The sequence below is a fragment of the Oryctolagus cuniculus genome, chromosome 5 (genome assembly GCF_051225735.1).
Source record: "Oryctolagus cuniculus isolate XC-2025 breed Fujian yellow rabbit chromosome 5, ASM5122573v1, whole genome shotgun sequence".
In the NCBI taxonomy this organism is placed as follows: domain Eukaryota; kingdom Metazoa; phylum Chordata; class Mammalia; order Lagomorpha; family Leporidae; genus Oryctolagus; species Oryctolagus cuniculus.
In genome coordinates, this window is record NC_142871.1 from 35079652 (window position 1) to 35096178 (window position 16527).

The window sequence follows — 16527 nt, forward strand, 5'->3', positions numbered from 1 at the left end:
GATATAGAAATCCCACTCTATGCATAAAACTAAAGGAACTGGTCCAGCATACTCACAATGGTGCTGCTTGGAGGTAACTCAGATGTCCATAACTAAGAAATTTGAAAGTTATTGTGGTGATATTATCCACTAATTGGAAACAATACCTGAATTATAACATATTGAAGTGGAAGAACTATTTTGATAATCAATGATGTTTATAGCCCCTGTCTCTCTCGTTGAGGAACAGTACTTTGTTTTGCTTTGTTTTGTTTTCTCTTCATACTATCTGTTGAACTCTGTTACTAGGGTAGCTTTAACTATAAGAGCATTAAGACTACTGAAAAAAGATTTTTGTAAAAATTAAAAGTGGGAATATGAGAGGGAGGGGTAGGAAGGGTGGGGGGAAGTGCCACTATGTTCCTATAATGGTATAAGGGAAATATATGAAACTTAAATACAATATATATTTAAAAAGGTAATGTATTTTGACATCATATGGTCCTCAGAATTAAAGCATACTGAACAGGAAGGAAAGAAAAAGAATGCAACTCAGTGCTTAGGAAAACACCTTACCAGAAGTTACAAAGGTCATGTATATACTAAATATCAAATGCAGAATTTCATAGGGCTAAGAAGATCCTTCTGTATTTTTCACTCACATAGGTGAAGTGGATTTCACAATTACCAATTTCACTAAATGCACCAAGTGAAGCTCCTTAAATTGATACAATAAGGCACCATATTAAGTTTTTCCAGGCTGAAAATGTGCATAATTTTAAAGTGGGTTTCTTAAATTTATTTATGTTTTTAAGCACAACACAAGGAAGGTGTTACAATTGTTGCAATAGCTGAACAGAGTAAGTATTCCAGATTTTGGGAGGAATGAAGAGGGAGATACTCAATACCCTTCACCAGATGCCCCCAGCTAGATCATAACACATTAGTGATCCATTATGCCTTGTGGATGGCATTAGTCCATGACACCCCTTGACAGTTCTTTCTGCACCAAATCTCATTGAGTTATCTGGTCCCCTTGGCTGACAACAAACTGTTAGGTGGGAGGAACTGGCTTCATCCAAGGTGGTGCTCTTCAAATGACTGACCATGCAATCAGGCCAAGGAGCTTCAACAGCCTTGGGACCCTCACAGACTCACCAAACATAACAGCTGCTGCACTTGCCAGGGTACTGGTTAAGAATCACCAACAACTCCACTTCATCTGCCTGTAGCTCAGTGCCATCCTGAACTTCTTTCACGTGGCAAAAGAGCTTCATGCTGTCTCCTACTTCATACTTTGTGAAGCCAAACTGATCTTTCACACACTCCACCCTGGTCATACACATTAATATGATGATGTAGACCATACTATGCATTTTGGCTCAGGACACAGACCTGGAAATTGACCATCTTCCCTCTCTGCAAGCAGTCTTCTTTGTTTCTTCCAACTAGGCAAAATAGATAGGCCTCACCTTTCATATCTCCCTCCTCCACAATCTCAATCATTGCTCAGCACTCTGTCTGTGCTGGATCAACACTCCTTAGCGGGTAAATGACTTTACCAGAGTAGAAGGTGGTATCAGCTCTCTCTGTAACGATATTCACTGAGTGTGCTTTGTCCTCTTTTTCAGCACTGATTCTGCTGCCTTTGCCTCTAGATAAACTGCACTTGACCATGTCTCCCAGTTCCAGGCTGTCAACATCACCAGAGAATTCACTATAATTGAAAAAGATTTCCTTACCATGATTGGCTGCTTTAACAAATCCAAAATTATCCTTCAGAGTTGCCACATAACCCAAGAGCCTCATAGCGTTTCCATTATGATTGAAAAGTCACACAGAAGCTGGTCAGGGCCTTGTTTTCCACAAATAAATTCAACCTGACCTTCTATTTGAGGAGAAGTAGGTCCTTCCACATCGTTGGCTTGAAAGTGAAGGTCAGGTTCACCCAAACTTCGTAAGTAATAATGCCACCCTTAGCTTCCATCTCTCTACCTGTATTTGGGCTAGTGTTTTAGAATTAGAACTAGTGGCTTCATTTTCTACAGTGCCCAGACAATGACTATCTAAGAGAGAATGGAGTGAAACTGTGACCTTGTGAAGCTTTTCAATCCTAATAGTATGATGTTTTAGGGCAGAGAAATGTCAGGAACTGCAATAGACTCTACTTCATCTGCAATAAGGAATGGTTCCCCATCTAGAATTTCACTAAAGTTAAAAAAAATTCAAGCATCACAATCCACACACTCAGTGAAACCCAAACCATCTCTCATGGCAGCAGCCACACCCATTTCTCTGGCTTCATTAGTGAACTGAAATGTGTTTGATAGAATTTCTATGCAGGTTGCTCATTCTAAATGTTCATATTGATCTATTGAAATATTGAACTTAATATGGTTGCCTCCTAGCAAGGTCACCTTGAATTTGTTATCTTTGACTCCAAAGGGAAGATCTTCAGGAATCAAAAGGTCAACTTTGGTGTATCCTGGCAATGTGTCATTCTGATTTTTGATGGCTACTTTTGTTATAACTTTGGTTACAGTTTCTTCAAAATGTTTGATAGTGATATCTTTAAAATTGACCATTCCTTGAGACAATAGTCTGATATCTGTTGCAACTTCTTTACCATTTCTATCCACGAGAGTGAATTGCATGTCACCTCCAAGCTGTAATTTTTCTGTATTCACTATAGCAAAAGAATATTTATTTTCTAATACCTTTCTCAATAAAGCCTCCTTCATGGAAGAAACTACTCCCTGACAGCAGGCTTGTTTGTCAACAGCATAATGTCCGAGTACTTTCAGGACCAGTATGTTTATTGTTATCAATTGCAATGTTAATTTTATCTCTAGTTTCCTGCTGAACATAAAGACATTAGTATATATGCTGACTTCTTGGATAATACCCCAAAAGCATAGGCAGCAAAAGAAACACTAAACAAATTGGATGGCATCCCCTCAAACCACTGGCTGTGGAAGTTCCTGTCAGTGTCCTGATCACTGCTGAATAACTGTACCATCCTGCTGCCATGACATCTCTCTTTCTTCTGTAGAATTTCTACTGCAAACATCTCTCCAACTGTCCCTTGGGAACACACTTCTTTCTCCTTTCTTCTGTTATCTTCCTGCGCACAAAATCAGCACATCTTTCCCCTGTTCAGCTATCTTGGTTCTTTCACTCGCTCTGTGTTTATGGTAATAGCCATTCTGACAGGAGATGAAGTGATATCTCATTGTGGTTTTGATGTGCATTTCTCTGATGGATAGTTCCATGTAGCTTTTTTAAATATATATTTGTTGGACATTTGCATTTCTTCTTTTGCAAATGAGCTCTTCAGGTCCTTTGCTAATTTCTTAAATGGATTGGTTGGTTATTTTTGCTCTTTTTTTGAGTTGTTGATACATTATGGTCATTAATCCTTCATCAGATAAGTCACTTGGAAATATTTTCTTATATTCTATCAGAAGTCTTTTCAGACTATTGTTTATTTTGCTGTGCAGCAACTCTGAGTTTGATATAATAATCCAATTTGTTTAGTGTTTCTTTTGCTGCCTATGCTTTTGGGATATTATCCAAGAAGTCAGCATATATACTAATGTCTTGGAGTGTTTTCCCTATGTTTTCTTCAGGCAATTTCACAGTTTCCGGTGTTACTGAGAGGTCTTTTATCCATCTTAAGATCACTTTTGTATGTAGTAGAGTTCTCATTTTATTTTTCTACATATGTATAACCAGTTTTGTAATTATCATTACTTGAAAAACTATTCTTTCTCCATTGTATGTTCTTGGTACCTTTGTAAAAAGTCATTTGGTTGTATATATGTGAATTAATTTCTGGGCTCTCTATTTGATTCTGTTGACCAATGTGCTGATTTTTATGCCAATATCATGCCATTTTAATTTCTATAACTTTGTAGAATACTGTTGAGCCAACTTATTATGATGCCTATAGCTTGATTTTTATCTCCCTCAGGGTTGCTTTGGCTTTTCTGAGTCTTTTGCAATTTGAAATGAATTTTAGTATTTTTTCTCTTTTTTAGACATCTTTTATTTAATAAATAAAAATTTCATAGGTACAGCTTTTGGAATATAGTGGTTCTTTCCCCCATATCCGACCTCTCACCTCAGACTGTCCCACCTCCTACTCCCTCTCCCATCCCATTCTTCATTAAGATTCATTTTTAATTATCTTTTTTTCTTTTGACAGGCAGAGTGGACAGTGAGAGAGAGACAGAGAGAAAGGTCTTCCTTTGCCGTTGGTTCACCCTCCAATGGCCGCCACGGCCGGCGCACCGCGCTGATCCGAAGGCAGGAGCCAGGTACTTATCCTGGTCTCCTATGGGGTGCAGGGCCCAAGTACTTGGGCCATACTCCACTGCACTCCCTGGCCACAGCAGAGAGCTGGCCTGGAAGAGGGGCAACCGGGACAGAATCTGGTGCCCCAACTGGGACTAGAACCCGGTGTGCCAGCGCCGCAAGGCGGAGGTTTAATTATCTTTTACAGAAGATCAACAATATACTAAGATTTTAACAGTTTTGCACCCACACAGACACACACAAAGTGTAAAGTACTGTTTGGAGACTAGTTTTTTTTTTTTTTTTTGACAGGCAGAGTTAGAGAGAGAGAGAGAGAGAGAGGTCTTCCTTTCTCTGTTGGTTCACCCCACAAATGGCCTCTATGGCTGGCACACTGTGGCCGGTGTGCTGCACTGATCCGAAGCCAGGAGTCAGGTGCTTCTCCTGGTCTCCCATGCAGGTGCAGGGCCCAAGGACTTGGGTCATTCTCTACTGCACTCCCGGGCCTCAGCAGAGAGCTGGACTGGATGAAGGGCAACCGGGAAAGAACCCAGTGCCCCGACTGGGACTAGAACCCGGTGTGCTGGTGCCGCAGGCAGAGGATTAGCCTAGTAAGCTGTGGCACTGGCCTAGTTTTACTTTTAATTCTCATAGTACAACTCATTAAAGACAGAGGTCCTACATGGGGAGCAAGTGCACAGTGACTCCTGTTGTTGATATAACAATTGACACTCTTATATATGACATCAGTGATCACCTGAGGCTCTTGACATGAATTGCCAAGGCTATGGAAGCCTTTTGAGTTGGCCAACTCCAATCTTATTTAGATGAGGTCATAGTCAAAGTAGACGTTCTCTCCTCCCTTCAGAGAAAAGTACATTCTTTGATGGCACCTTCTTTCCACTGGGATCCCACAAAGATCCTTTATGTAGATCATTTTTTTGCCACAGTGTCTTGGCTTTACATGCCTGAAACGGTCTCATGGTCTTTTTAGCCAGATCTGAATGCCTTAAGGGCTGATTCTGAGGTCAGAATGCTATTTAAGGCATTTATCATTCTGTGAGTCTACTGTGTATGGCACGTTCCCATGGACTTACACCTAAGAGCAAAGCTAAAAATTTGCCATGGGACTCCAAATTCCCCTTAGTTGGCAGGTACTAATGCCATTTTACACATGAAAGTGATCATATTAAGTGTGTAACTAATTATATAGATAGGATAAAGTGTCAAAGGGATCACGTAAATAACACCAAGTGTTTGCTAATAACAATAAATAGAATTAAAAAGGAGAGAATGATCCAATGCAGGAAGCAGGCCACACAGTATTGTTTTTTTCTAATTCTGTAAAGAAGGTCATTGAATTGTGATAGAGATTGCACTGAATCTGTAGATGGATTTAGGCAGTATAGATATTTTAACAACATTAATTCTTCTAATTCCTGAACAAAAAATATCTTTCCAATTTTTGTGTCTTTGATGCTTTTTTTATCAATGTTTTATAAATTTTCATTGTAGAGGTCTTTAATTTTTTTTAACTTTTATTTAATGGATATAAATTTCCAGAGTACAGCTTATGGATTTCAATGGCTCCCCCCCCATAACTTTCCTCCCACCTGCAACCCTCCCCTTTCCCTCTCCCTCCCCCCTTCCATTCACATCAAGATTCATTTTCAATTCTCTTTATATACAGAAGATCAGTTTAGCATATATTAAGTAAAGATTTCAACAGTTTGCACCCACATAGAAACACAAAGTGAAAAATACTGTTTGAGTACTAGTTATAGCATTAAATCTCAATGTACAGCATTATGAGGACAGAGATCTTACATGAGGAGTAAGTGCAGAGTGACTCCTGTTGTTGACTTAACAAATTGACACTCTTGTTTATGGCTTCAGTAATCACCCTAGGCTCTTGTCATGAATTGCCAAGACTATGGAAGCCTTTTGAGTACACTGACTCTGATCATACTTAGACAAGGTCGTAGTCAAAGTGGAAGTTCTCTCCTCCCTTCAGAGAAAGGTACCTCCTTCTTTGATGACCTGTTCTTTCCACTGGGATCTCACTCGCAGAGATCTTTCATGTAGGGTGTTTTTTTTGTTTTGTTTTGTTTTGTTTTTTTTTTTTGCCAGAGTGATTTGGCTTTCCATGCCTGAAATACTCTCATGGGCTTTTCAGCCAGATCTGCGTGCCTTAAGGGCTGATTCTGAGGCCAGAGTGCTGTTTAGGACATCTGCCATTCTATGGGTCTGCTGTGTATCTCGTTTCCCATGTTGGATCGTTCTCTCCCTTTTTTATTCTATCAGCTAGTATTTGCAGACATTAGTATTGTTTATGTTCTCCCTTTGGCTCTTAGTCCTATCATTATGATCAGTTGTGAATAGAAATTGATCCCTGGGACTAGTGAAACTTAACTGAAAAGTGATCACTGTTAAATATAGGAGTGGGAATAAGAGAGGGAAGAGATGTGCAATTCGGGACATGCTCAAGATGACTTACCTCAAATGGTAGAGTTAGAAACATACCAGGGGATTCCAATTCAATCCCATCAGGGTGGCATGTACCAATGCCATCTCACTAGTCCCAGTGATCATTTTTTAAATTTATTTCAAATATTATGAAAGTGAACATCCTTGTCCTGTTTCAGACCTGAGCGGGAAATGCTTTCCACTTTTCCTTGCTCAGTATGATATGGGCTGTTTGTTTATCATACATACTCCTTTATAATTTTGAGGTATTTTCCTTTTTTACCTAATTTATTTTTTAAAATCATGGAGAAATGCTGAGTCCTTTCTTTTTTTAAAAGTTTTTTTATTTATTTGAAAGTCAGAGCTGTAGAGATGCAGAGGTAGAGAAAAAGAGAGAGCTCCTCCATTCGATGGCTCATTCCCCATATGGCTGCAACGGCTGGTGCTGTGTCAATCTGAAACCAGGAGCCAGGAGTTTCTTCCAGGTCTCCCACGTGCGTGCAGGGGCCCAAGGACTTAAGCCATACTCTACTGCTTCCCCAGGCCATAGCAGAGAGCTGGATCAGAAATGGAGCAGCCAGGATTCAAACTGGTGCCCATATGGAATGGTGGCACTGCAGGGGAAGTCTTTACCCACTATGCCACAACACTGGCCCCAAAATGCTGAATCTTTTTTTTAACTTTTATTTAATGAATATAAATTTCCAAAGTACAGCTTATGGATTACAATGGCCCCCCCCCCCCCCATAACGTCCCTCCCACCCACAACCCTCCCCTTTCCCACTCCCTCTCCCCTTCCATTCACATCAAGATTCATTTTCGATTCTCTTTATATACAGAAGATCAGTTTAGCATACATTAAGTAAAGATTTCAACAGTTTACTCCCACACAGAAACATAAAGTGAAAAATACTGTTTGAGTACTAGTTATAGCATTAAAATGCTGAATCTTTATGAGTGATTTCTCTGTGCCCATTGAGATGATCATATGGCTTTTGTTCTTTATTCTGTTGAAGTTATTTGTGATATTCATTCATTTTTGAATGTTGAACCACTCTCACATCTCTGGGATAAATCCACTTTGATTTGATGTATGATCTTTTGGATATAGGTTTGGATTCAGTTTGCTCTCTCTCTCTCTCTCTCTCTCTCTCTCTCTCTCTCTCTCTCTCATATCTCTCCCTTTCTCTGTAAATGAATAAATAATAAACAGATGCAATATGGGATGTCACTCAGATTATTGATTTGGATTTAGTTTTAAATGAGCCCAGAAATGTTATCTCTGAGAAATTTATTCAGTGAAAATCAGTGTCAGTAGTATATAAAAGAAGCACAGTTGTCTATTCTGCAGCAGTTTGTGGAGGTAGTAGTATCATTTTGAAATGGATGCGAACTTGCAAAGTTGTGTGTTTAGTTTCCAGAGATGTGGGTGTCAATCATGCTAGGGTTTTTGATGGATATAGCCATATTTTGGATGCTCTGGGACACAATGGAGGCTGTTTGCTTGAACTACCAGGCAAGTCAGTAAGATGCTGGGGATTGTGGCACCAATAGTTAGGGTCTTTTAATTGTATGATGTGGATACCCCCAGGTCCTTCTGTGTGCACAAGACTAATTCTGATGCTTATGATACCCAAAGCCAAAGTCCCAGCACTGAGACCTTGCCCAAATACATAGGGTGAATACAGATTGTGCTGAGGATTATACACTGGAAAACGTGAGTCTGGAGCATTTTGGAATGCACGTAGGCTCTTCTCTAGATCCTGAAGGGTATATTTCAATGACTCTTGGGAATAGAGTACTAACAGTCATAGTTCTGTAGCTGCAGGATACAGTGGAGTCTTTACCCAGCCTTCAAAGTTTAAGTGCCAGTTGCTGGGGATTGTAGACTGGCAGTCACCTGTCTGATGCGCAGAAAAACAGGTAGTGCTCTCTAGATCCCACAGATGAGTGTGACTTACTCCAGGACTTATATCAGCAGCAGCAACAATCTCAGTTTTAGGGCACAGGGGAGGATGTCCCAGTTCCTACAGAGGATACAAACGTGAAGCTGGGGTTGTGCACCTTGAAGTAAGACCTGAAATAGGAGTTTCCTCAATTGGGATTGTGTATGGGCTGATGCCTATTTCTAGTCCTAAGAAGACAAGTGAAGTTCCCCAGATAACATAGAGCAATCAAATGTAACTCCAGGGCTTGTGCCCAAAACTCCTGTGGCTGAAGGAATATACTGTCTGCTTGCTGCCACGGAAAATGTCCTTGCTGTCTGGGGGCTGCTGCTAGCACAGGGGCTGCTTGCTTACTCCTAAGACACATGAGATTTGGGTTTAGAGATTTGTGGATGTAGGTAGGCAATGAGGGTTCAATTTTTTGGAGCAAAGTAATTGCTCAGATTTCAGTCAGCTCTCTAGACTTGATTTAAATTCAGTAGAGCTATGAAATTCTCCTGTAGTTAGAGCTGCCCATCTATGACAGTGGTGGTAGTGTGCCTCTTTTTGCTTACCTCTTTCAGGCAAGATGACATCTCCTAGCTGGGGACCTAAGGACGGAGTGGTGGGTACTGGATTGTGCTCTTTGTTCTCTCTCTGCTGGCCTTGAGAGTCAGTGCTGTTTGCAGGTCTTGTCACTTTTCTTCACTAAAGCTTTTCCCTCAGTCAGTCTTCTCAGTGCTAATATCTTACATACAAAACTCTTCCTGGGAAGATGGTGTCCCCTGACCAGAGAATCAGAATAGGAGTGGAAAGGAGGCTCAGCTGGCAATGTCAATGTCATGCTTTGTTTCTCTCTCTGCTGGTTTTTGGCATCTGTGTGCTGTTTGTGGTTCTTGTTACCTCTTTACTGAAGTGTTACTTCAGTCAGTATCCTCAGATCTAATATTCTGTGTGCAGAACCCCTTTTCCAGCAAGATGGTGTCTTCTGGCCAGGATATTGTGTTTGGAGAAGTGATAACAGCAGTGGTAGAAGTAACGTGTCTTTTTGTTTTGTTTTGTTTTGTTTTGTTTTCTCTCTCTTGCCATCTGCTGATTTTATTTTTTGAGTCTCCATGCTATATGTACTTCCCTTCACTTCTTTACTGAAGATTTCCCTTAGAAAATCATCTGGAAATGTTGTTTTTCATCCATTTTTTGAAATATTTTTCTCTAAGGAGGATGCAGATCTTTTCTATTCAGCCGTCTTCATTCTGAGAATTAGATTTTGTTGTTGATTTGCTGGTATTTTGTTGAGAAATTTTGCATCGATGTTCATTGGAAATATTGGTCTTTAGTTTTCTCCTTTTTTGTTGAATCCTTTTCTGGCTTTGGTATTAGAGTAAAGCAGGCCTCATAAAATGAGGTTGAAAGGGTTCCTTATATTTCAATTATCTGGAATAGTTTGATAATAAAATTATACTCATTCTTATTTGAAGGTGTGATGAAATTCAGCCATGAAATAATTCAATCCTGGCTTTTCTTTGTTGGGAGTTTTTATTGTTGATTCAATCTCATGGCTTGTTATTGGTTGCTCATGTTTTCATTGTGCTCAGGATTCAATTTTGGTAGTTATATATGCTCAGAAATTTATTCATTTCTTAAGTTATATATGCTCAGATATTTATTCATTTCTTCTAGGTTTTACAATTTGTTGATATACAGTTCATAAAAGTTTTTGTGATAGTTAGCTGTATTAAAGATTATTTTTTTGAGAGTCAGAGAGAGAGATAGAGAGAGAGAGAGACAGAGAAGAGAGAGATGGCAGGAGGGATCTTCCATCGGCTGAAATGGCCAGGACTGGGCCAGGCTGATGCCAGGAACCAGGCTCTTCATCCAGGACTCCAACAAGGAGGGCAAGGGCCCAAATACTCGGGCCATCTTCCACTGCTTTTCCCAAGCACATTAACAGGGAGCTGCATATTTGAAGTGGAGCAGACTGGACATAAACAGGAGCCCATATAGGTTTATCTGCTACAACATAATGCCAACACTGGATCTTTTGCTTTTTGTGACATCAGTTTTAATATCTCATCTTTCATTTCTGATTTCATTGATTTGGATCTGCGCTTTTTTCCATTGATTAGTCCAGAAGATCTGTCAGTTTTGTTTATCTTTTCATTAAGCTATCTCTTCTTTTTAGTGATCTTTGTAAATTTCTGTTTTTTTTTTTTTCCAGTTTTTATTGCTGCTCTGATCTTTGCTATTTAATTTCTTCTGATAATCTTGGGTTTGGTTTATTTTTCTTTCGTAGTTTCAAGATTTGCATCATTGGGTTTTGCATTTGAAATTTTTTCTTTTTTAAAATTTCATTTAAGTCATACAAGTTTCAGATGTTTCATATATACAGATTTAGTAACTTAGTGGTATTTCCCATCCTACCCTCTCTCCCTCCCACACTTCAACCATCCTTCTCCTCCATCTCCCTTTCCCACTCTTAATTTTTATAAAGATCTGCTCTCAGTTCACTTAATGATCATAAGGTTAACCCTAGAGTAAGTGAAGAGTTCAACAAATAGTATGAAGGAAAAATCACCATTACTCAACAGAAGAGAATAGGGCTGTAAGAAATAATTGAAACTCAAAATGTCTGTTTCACTCTAATGCATTACATTTTAAGTACTCTATTAGTTACCCCAGATCTGGGAAAACAGATCTGGGCAAATATATTGTATCTGTTTTTTGGGACTGGCTTATTTCACTAAGTATGATGGCTACTAGTTACATCCATTTTGTGTAAGAGAGGATTTCATTTTTTTTTTTTTTTACAATTGAGTGGTACTCTATAGTGTATGTATACCATCATTTCTTTATCCAGTCATCAGTTGATGGACAACTGGATTTGTTTAGCTCTCTTTAGATGTAGTTACCGCTTTAAACTTTTCTCTTAGTACTGCTTTTACAATATCCCATGGGCTTTGATGTGTTGTGCTTTTATTTTCATTCATTTCAAGAATTTAAAAATTTTCCTCTTGGTTTCTTCATATTTTTATTGATTATTCAAAATAATGCCGTTTAATTTCCATGTATTTGTATAATTCATAAAATTTATTTGATTTTTAGTTTCTTTCCGTTGTTATCATAGAAGACATGCTTCATGATATTTTTTTGAATATTTGACTCATTTTGTGCCCTAACATATATCCTATCCTGGAGAATGTTCCGTGTGTTGATAAGAAGATGTACTCTGCAGTTGTGGAATGAAATGCTCTGTAAAAGTCTGTTAGGTTTATTTGATTTACAGCATACTTTAGCTATGATATTTCTTTGTTGATTTATTACATGTATGTTCTGTTCACTGATGAATATGACAGTGTTCAAGTACCCAACTAGTATTTATGAAGGGATATCTTGGGGCCAGCGCTGTGGTGTAGCAGATAAAGCCACCGCATGTGCTGATATCCCATATTGGCACTGGTTGAAGTCCCAGCTGCTCTACTTCTGATCCAGCTCTCTGATATGGCCTGAGAAAGCAGTGGAAGATTGCCAAAGTCTTTGGGCCCCTGTATGCACATGGGAGACTGGAAGAAGCTCCTGGCTTCTGGCTTTGAATTGGTGCATCTCTGGCTATTGCTGCCATCTGAGGAATGAACCAGTGGATGGAAGACCTCTCCCTCTCTCTCTCTCTCTCTCTCTCTCTCTTTCTCTCTCTGCATTTGCCTCTCTGTAACTCTGCCTTTCAAATAAATAAATAAATCTTTAAAAATCTAAATTCTGAAAAAAAAGAATATCTCTCCTTTAGAAGTAATATTTGCTATATATAATTAGGTGCCGCAGAATTTGGTGCATATTTATTTGAAATTATTCTTTCCCCTTGTTAAATTTATGTCTTTATCCTTATGGAGTGTCCTTTTCCATATCTTTCTACATTTTTTTTTTACTTAAAATATATTTTATTTGATATAAGTTACTCATTCCTACTTTGGGTTTCCATTTGTATGGCTGTTATTTTTTTCCATCCCTTTATTTTCAATCTACATGTGTCTTTACTGGTGAGTTGTATTTCTTTTAGGTAACGTATCATTGAATCTATTTTCTTATCCATTGATTCCATCTTATCTTTAATCAGAATATTTCATTTGCTTATGGTCAAGGTTACTTTTGAAAATAAAGGTATACTGTCATTTTTAGACTCTTTTCTAATTGTTTTGAATATCATTTGTTCTTTTCTTATTTCATGTTCATGTTTGTGATTTTGCAGTTTTCTTTACTGATAAATTAAAAAAAAAAAACAAGAAGAGAACAAGAACTTATCTGCTCTACCAGTGAGTTTTGTATTTTTTTATTTATTTTTTTTAACTTTTATTTAATGAATATAAATTTCCAAAGTACAGCTTATGGATTACAATGGCTTCCCCCCCATAACGTCCCTCCCACCTGCAACCCTCCCCTTTCCCACTCCCTCTCCCCTTCCATTCACATCAAGATTCATTTCCGATTCTCTTTATATACAGAAGATCAGTTTAGCATACATTAAGTAAAGATTTCAACAGTTTACTCCCACACAGAAACATAAAGTGAAAAATACTGTTTGAGTACTAGTTATAGCATTAAATCTCAATGTACAGCACACTAAGGACAAAGATCCTACATGAGGAGTAAGTGCACAGTGACTCTTGTCTAAATATGATCAGAGTCAGTGAACTCAGGGGGCTTCCATAGCCTTGGCAGCTCATGGCAAGAGCCTAGGGTGATTACTGATGCCATAAACAAGAGTGTCAATTTGTTAAGTCAACAACAGGAGTTTTGTATTTTTGTGTGGTTTTGTGATTATAGTATTTGTCCTCTCACCTCTAATGTAAGACTTACTTAAACATTTTCTGTAGGACCAGTCTGTTGACGAATTCGCTCCACTTTTGCTTCTCTTGAAATGATTTTATTTATTTTTCATTTCTGAAGGATAGCTTTGCTCAGTAGAGTATTCTTGTTTGGCAGACTTATTTTCCTTTTAAATACTTAGAATATATCATTATATTCTCTCTTAATGTTTAAGGTTTCTATTGAGAAGTTTGATGTTAGTCTAATAAAGATTCATTTATATGTGCCTTAACAGATTGTTCTTGAAGTTTTAGGAACTGATCTTGGTCTTTTTCTTTAGTCAATTTGACTGTAAATGTATTGGACAGAATACTTTTTGAACAAATCTAATAGAAGTCTTTTGAGCTTGCTAGACCTAGATGTTTATTTATTTCCCAGATTTAGAAAGTTTTAGCAATTATTTCATTAAGTAGGTTTTTATGTCTTTTTCCTTTCTCCTCATTAAGTGCTCATAGTGGGAAGGATTACTGGCTTAATATAGTCCCACACATGTTTCATAGGCTTTCTTCCTTCTTTTAAATATTTCTCACTCTCTCTCTCTCTCTCTCTCCCTCTGACTGTCTCTCAGGATCCAGAGAAATTTTCCACTTAGCGAAGGCTGCCCAGTTGATTTCTAGGCTCAGTGGTGGGTGTTTAGCATTTCCAATATTACTTTCAGGGTCTATGCAGGCTGATCATCTTGGGGATGGCTTCATGGCTGCTTCAAGGCACAAAAGTGGGTGGTCAGGGCCACCTTGTGATTCAAAAAGAGCAAAACGGGAAGCTTTCTTCAAATCTTATTATGGTGCTTAATATGGAATCCTGTAGTGTTGATACTGTGTGAAAACATAAATAAAAACAAAATTCATAGTTTGAAATTATTTGGAAGTCACCGTCTAATCACTTAGTTCTATAGATCAAAAAGAAGTTAGGTGACTTACTCAAGAACCAGTGAATGACAAAGGCGGGACTGGAATCCAGGATTCTTTACTGGGCTCAGGACTTTTTAAAGGCATGCTTTACTGCTTCTAGAAAATTTTTACAGAAAGTGTTAAGGATAAAGTTAAACTATGATGTTATACCAGAAATTACAACTACATTATATTAAATATGTATATTTAATGTGATTGATTGGAAAATGACATGTGAGCAGACTACATGGTTGGTGAGCTGGGGAAAGTAAAATGATATTTAACTTAATGGACAAGTCTGATTATATAAAAATATCTTCAGAGATGAAGGAAATATGAAGATTATAGAGAATAAAAAGCCATTACATAAATTTAAATAAATTACAGAGTTAAGTTTATAGCACATGAATGGATAATATATGTCTTCAGTTGACACAGAGGAGATAGAAGTGGAAATCATTTGAGAATACACTTTCTGAAGTTTCTGTTTCTGTTTTAAAATTTGAAGTAGAAGCTTTAGAATATCATTCGTCTTTATTATAAATAGAAATTTGAGTACATTTAAGCCTATTTTTAAATTTGAATTACCATAGAAGAAATGCAATTAGTGGAGTTTTATGAATTAATTAAAGTGATATTTATTCAAAAGGTATATGTTCTTTTTATTAGAGGATTGAATGAATTAGCCTAAGATATAACTATAATATTTATTTATTTATTTTTATTTAACATGTTTATTGAAATATAGTGTACATAATAAAACATGCACATAAGTGTACAAATGAATGAGTTTTTGTCCTCAGAGCACACTCATAACCAATACCCAAATTAAGAATAAAATAAAAAACTAATGCCACAAGAGTCTTTGTTATTATAACTTCAGTGTTCTTGTTTTTTCTTTTTTTTAATGTGGGAAATGAAGAGTATATTTTCATTTACATGTACATAGTATGATTCAATGAAGCAATATTTATAGCTAAATACCAAATGACATGGCATCCACAAATTTTTTATACTCTGTGTATGCATACATATGTATATGTGTATATAAATACATTTATACACACACACACACACATATATATAAACTACAAGTAAGAGAAAATCTGATGTTTGTGTTGTGTTTTTGGGTCTGGCTTAGCATAATGATTTCCAGTTTCATCCATTTTTGGTCAATGTCAGGATTTCATTCATTTTGTGTTTGAGTAGTATTTTCATTGTGTATATGTATCACATTTTTATTATCTAATCATCAGCTAATGTTTATCTTGGTTTATATTATGTATTTGCTACTGTGAATTCAGCTCTAATAAATATGAGAGTGCAGATAGCTATTTCATATATTGACTTCATTTACCTTGGATATATTCCCAGGGGTGGTATAGCTGGGTCATATGATAGGTCCATTTTTAGTTTTCTCAGGAATCACCATCCTGTTTTCCAGAAAGATTATACCAATCTGCATTCCCACCAATAGTGTATTAGTGCACATTTTACTGTTTTTTCTTTTTTCTCTTTTTTGAGAGAGGGACCTTCCATCTGCTAGTTTATTGTCCAAATGCTTGCAAAAGCCAGATCTGGGCCATACTGAGCCAGAATCCCAGAACATAATTTGCATCTCCCACATTGGTGACAGGCTCTCAGTACTTTAGTTTTTTAGAAGCTTCCCAGGGTGCACGTGCACATAAGCAGGAAAATGGATAAGAAGCAGAAGAATTGGGACCCACTCTTGGCACCATGATATAGGGTACAGGAATCCTAAGTGGAGTCTTAAACATAGCACCAACCACCCACCCAAATTTTCTTTTTTCTCATACTAACACAAAATTTATTTATTTATTTATTTTTACATTTTATTTCTCAATTTTTAAAAATTTATATTTAAGGTATACAAATTTCATGTATTTCATATACACAGACTTAGGAACACAGTGATAATTCCAAGCCTACTCTCCCTCCTGCCCATGTTCCCACCCTACCCCCTCCTTTCTTTCCTATTCCCTGTATTAATTTTTACAATGTTCTACTTTTAGTTTACTTTATACTCAATTTATAAAATTAACCCTACACTAAATAAGGAGTTCAACAAATTGTAAGAAAAAAGACACTGTTCC

The 16527-nt window shown here is 37.4% G+C and overlaps 1 pseudogene; it reads right to left on the reverse strand.

The window, feature by feature from the left end:
- Positions 1-890: 890 nt before the first annotated feature.
- The window catches only part of LOC100358102 (cold shock domain-containing protein E1 pseudogene), a 53006-nt pseudogene continuing 37369 nt past the window's right edge, over positions 891-16527 (reverse strand).